Source organism: Alexandromys fortis, unplaced genomic scaffold, assembly GCF_014885135.2.
Source record: "Alexandromys fortis isolate MF-2015 unplaced genomic scaffold, M_Fortis_MF-2015_v1.1 scaffold_489, whole genome shotgun sequence".
Taxonomy (NCBI): domain Eukaryota; kingdom Metazoa; phylum Chordata; class Mammalia; order Rodentia; family Cricetidae; genus Alexandromys; species Alexandromys fortis.
This window is the reverse complement of record NW_026068357.1, coordinates 110,316-115,096: the sequence shown is the minus strand read 5'-3', so window position 1 is coordinate 115,096 and position 4,781 is coordinate 110,316. Positions and strand designations below refer to the sequence as shown.

Below are 4,781 nucleotides of genomic sequence, written 5' to 3'. Positions count from 1 at the left end.
AAAAAGGATGGAGAACAGAAGCTGAGATGCAAATTCAGATCGTTCTGGCTCGTGGAGGTGACCTGAGTCCCCTAGGTAGCCTGGATCAGAACAGAATCACCGCTGCAATACACACACCTCCAGGCGGTCAGAGAGCGCACACGCACCCAGCCGGCTCTCCGGGGTCTTTACCCCACCTTGGGCGTCTAGGCCACCCGCCTGCTTCCATTTTTGTTTTCCTTTTCTTTGGTAATTTAGCAGAAGTCACAGTCACGCATGACTCTCCACTCCGAAGAGTGAGCGACATAATTCCGCTTCATTCCCTCCGCATTGGTCTGCGCGCGCCCGGCTCAGGCATATCCGAAGACGACTACGCGCGTCAGGACCCCGGGCTGGCGCGGCTATAAAAGCGCGCGGGCGGGCGGCAGCGGGTCTCTTTGTACGCGTGTCTGCCGCGTTGTTGTGTGCTCGTCCTTGGGCCTGCATCCTTGCCTTGTCTCTGGCTTTGCTCCCTCCGTGGAGGTCGCGCAGCAGGTACCCCCGGGTCCCGTGGGGAGAGCTCCGCGGCGTGGGGCTGGGCAGGATGACCCACATTTACAGACTAGAGTTTCTGATGTCTCCGTGACGCCACCCTTGGAACTGACCCAGCCCGGGAGGAGGGCCGCGGGCCGCAGTCTCCCGGGTCTGTGCTCACACTGTCCTCTCTCCCCAGGTCTCTGATCCGCGCCGGCGGGACCCAGGGCCACGATGGTGAGTCGATGGTGCGAACGCAGGGCGGGGTGTGGAGGGACTGGACCCGGGGGAGCGACGGTAATGATGACCTCTGGTGATTCTGAGTGTCCGCTGACGCCATCACCGCAGCGCTCTGACCGCCCCTGGCCGGCGTCTTCGGTAGCTGGGATTTAAACTTCCGTGGCCTGGAGTTCTTAACGGTTTGCTTCTGTCTTGCTTCCTGTTAGGGGTTTGAGGACACCCGCTGGCTGCTTTCTCCTGAAGGAAGGTTAGTATTGGGCGACAGAAGGTCCTTAGGTTATCTCAGACGGTTTTCTTAGCGAGGCGTCATGGCCGTTAACGTTTGTTTATCCCTTGCTTATTTTCTAAAAATGTGTGCACGTTTGTCTATGAATTCGTCGGGACCCCTGCCCTCAGCTGTAAGCTGCCATGTGGGTACTGGGAGTTTAATCCGGGTCCTGGAAGGGCAGCCCGTGGTCTTAACTGCTGACTCATTTCCCAGCCTCGAGTGCGGGAACCCTAGATCCCATGGGCATGCAACCATTCCCAGCTTTAACCTAATTCCAAGATGGGGGTCCAACCATGCTTAGACTTACAGGCGTGACCCACTACCAGCTCAGACATCAGTGGCTGGGGTTGAAGCCATGAGCCACGACCCTCATTTTATCGCAATTTTTCTGCATATGGGTGCTTTGTTGCATTGTTTGTAGCTCAGACATTTCCTTAAACCATTCAGGTTGCAAGGAGTTCGTTGTGTATGGTGGGTTTTTTTTATGGTGCTTAGCTGTGGTTGTCCCACCTCTTAATAGTTTTTAGCAGTTGTGGTCCAGTGACTTGGTGGTTTTGGATTTCTTCTATGGCCCCAAAGCCTGAGAATACAAACCACAACCTGTCTTCCTACTCTCAGACTAACAGTCCTTGGGCTTCTGTTGTATTTTTACTGATTCAGATCTCCCTAAACTGGGAATGATGATTTCACAGACTAGAGTCTCTGACACTGGTCCTGATGTCGACTATAAATCTGACTCTTGGGGAACCTGAATCCTTATTTTGGGTGCACTACTTCCCTTTTTGGGGTGGAATCCAGTGTCCTGAATGCTCTGCTGATGTAGCTGGCCCCTGCTTGTGCCCTATTCGCCTCTAGAGTGAGTTCTGAAGACTACACTGAGGCCTGGTTCCCTCATCTAGATTATGAGCTGACCTGAGAACCCAGCCTAAGGTGGAATCTACTTATAAGTGGTCCAGCATGGTGTGATTGTGCCTGCCCGGTCATGCTGGTGTCTGAGAGCGAACCCTTTCTCCTTGCTGTGGCGGTGAGTGTTTTACTTAACCTTCTGTGGCTGTGATTAAGAACTGGGTGGTGATTAAGGGCAGCTTGGGGGAGCAGTTTAAAGGGTTTGACTTAGTCTCTGGAGGAATGCTAATGCTGCCTTTTCCGTGCCTTACCTCACTTCCGAGACCTGGGATCACTGGGCGCCCAACAGACATGCTGGTCTGTCCCCAGGGCTTGTAAAGTTACCGCTCAGTCCTTTCCGCTTTCTGTGGTAACCTTGTTGGACTAGCCTGAGCTTTCCTGAGGATATTTGAGTCCACATGTTCCTTTTCTGAAATTTCAGGATTTGCTGCTACAGAGGCTGACATGGATCCTGAGAATTTTGTTTATTGTGTCAGCAGCTGTGAGTGCTGGACCACATCAGCTAAACAAGGTGGCATCTGTCTGTTTACCCAGAGTGGAGCAGCGTTTCTCTTGAAGAGTTTGGGCAATGTAATGAAACTTGTCTCCCTGAAATGTTTTACATACTGTCTTGTCTTGGCTTTCTCTGAAAGTCTAATAAAATACTTGAACACCGAAGTGATTGCTGTCTGTGGCAGGGGTGGTGTGAAATGTTTGCTGGAAGTAAGGGGTCCCAGTAGTCACAGCTGTGGTGGTATTCGTCTATCACAAGGTGTCTGCCCTACCTGCCACAAGCATCAAACACGTAAAAGAGCTCAGGTCCTCCAGAGCTGTCATAATGCTTGGGAGCCCTTTGAGTTTATGGTTTGGTTCTTACTGAGCCACACACTGGGTGCTGTGTTCTCGGCAGCAGTCCAGAGATAAATGACTGGGGGGCCTGTATGGGTGGTTTAGTAGAGGCTGAGCTGCCACTAACAGTTGGCCTTGATCTCAACTGCCTGCTACAAACGAGGGAAGGGTGGCTGTAAGTGCTAAAGTTCCCTCCTGAGTGCAGGGACTAAATTTCCCTTCTACAGAATAGAATACAGCATCAAATCCTTTACATGTGCTGGGCAGTGGTGCCCCATGCCTTAAATTGCAGCACTCAGGAGCCAGAGGCAGGTTGACCCATAGTTGAGGCCAGCACAGGATACAAATTACTGCTTTAAAATTTCTATGTTGGGGCTGGAGAGATGGCTCAGAGATTAAGAGCATTGCCTGCCCTTCAAAGGTCTTGAGTTCAATTCCCAGCAACCACATGCTGGCTCACAACCATCTGTAAAGGGGTCTGGTGCCCTCTTCTGGCCTGCAGGCATACACACAGACAGTATTGTATACATATTTTAAAAAATTCTATGTGCATTGGTGCTTTGCATGTGCCTATGTGAGGGGTCTTGCAGTTAGAAACAACTGAGCAGCTATGCGGGTGCTGGCAATGGAACCCCAGATCCTCTAGAAGACCTGGCAGTGCTCATACCACTGAGTCATCTCTTGCTCCTAGATGGGACACAGCAATTGCACTCATGAATTAACACAAAACGGCCCGTGTACTTCTGACCAGAGAGGATTCTTGCGAGGTCTCATTCTTCCCTGAATTATAGGCAATTAGTGGTCTCTGGGGAAACTAGACCAGTCTTTAATTTTAAATAAGTTTCAAATTTATGTCTGAATGTTTTGCGTCGTTAATGTCCTCCATTCTGACCTCTGAGGGGGCCTGCAGACAAGTTTTAAGCAGGCTCCTTAGGCACAGGTGATTGTAGAGAAGGGAAGCTGAGTTTCCTCCCTAACAGGAAAGTTGTGTTTTCCAACCTCCATTTTCCCTAATCAATTGATTGGCTTTTTCCCTTTGAAGTTGCCCGTCTCTAACTGGCAAGATGAGGGAGCAGGAGAAGGAATGGTTTTAACATAAGCAGAGCCAGTGACCCAGTTCATCTGGGAAGGCAGTTCATGGCCAGCACCCTCCACAAGTGCGCACACACAAAAACTTAACGTCATTCAACTTTATCGTTCCAATTTTAGTATATGTGCTGCCGAAGCGAGCACCGACATTCAACTTTAAAAGACTCTTACAGCATTCGGGAGGCAGAGACAGGCATATCTCTGTGAGTTTGAGGCGCAGTCTGAGGTTTTTGTCTCGAAAAACAAAAGCAAATAATTTTAGGGGTTTAGACGATTTGCAGGCCCTGTGGACCACAAGCATGCAATTCCCACAGTGGTCAGCAGAGGGAGTCAGATCACCTGTTCCTGTAATTACAGACTGCGGTAGTATTAAACCTGGGTCATCTGGAAGAACAGTGCTTGCTTGCTTGCTTGCTTGGTTTGTTTGTTGAAACAGAGCCTCACTCTGCGGTCTGACTGGCCAGCACACCTGATGACTTGGTCATCTTTAACTCTAGTTCCAAAGGATCCAGCACCTTCTGACCTCTGTGGCACCAAAAACACGGGATGCACAGACACATGTGCAGGCAAAACACTCATACAATAAAATAAATTGTAAGTGAGTGGTTGTGCTCACACCTTAATCCCAACATTCTGGAGGCAGAGGCAGGTGGGTCTCTGAGTTCAAGGCCATTCTGGTCTACAGAGCAAGTTTCAGGACAGCCAGGACTACACAGAGAAACTCTGTCTCCAAAAGCCAAAAATAAACAAAACAAATTTAAAAAGTAGAAAAAGGAATGATTCTAAAGGCATTCAGAATACTTTTTTTTTAAAGATTTTATTTATTTATTAAGTATACAGTATTCTGCCAGAAGAGGGCACCAGACCTCATTACAGATGGTTGTGAGCCACCATGTAGTTGCTGGGAATTGAACTCAGGACCTATGGAAGAACAGCCAGTGCTCTTAACCTCTGAGCC

At 49.7% G+C, this 4,781-nt stretch overlaps 1 long non-coding RNA gene and 2 other non-coding genes across 3 annotated transcripts; all 3 read left to right on the top strand.

The window, feature by feature from the left end:
* The first annotated feature begins 411 nt into the window (after window positions 1–411).
* Window positions 412–2,563, top strand: LOC126495375 (uncharacterized). Its single transcript, XR_007590139.1, has 5 exons — window positions 412–513; window positions 692–729; window positions 939–979; window positions 1,856–2,024; window positions 2,328–2,563. It is a non-coding gene; the product is annotated as an uncharacterized lncRNA (long non-coding RNA).
* LOC126495388 (small nucleolar RNA SNORD48) lies at window positions 789–850 on the top strand. The gene has a single exon (XR_007590141.1). It is a non-coding gene; the product is annotated as a small nucleolar RNA SNORD48 (small nucleolar RNA).
* LOC126495387 (small nucleolar RNA SNORD52) lies at window positions 1,674–1,739 on the top strand. The gene has a single exon (XR_007590140.1). It is a non-coding gene; the product is annotated as a small nucleolar RNA SNORD52 (small nucleolar RNA).
* Window positions 2,564–4,781: the final 2,218 nt, after the last annotated feature.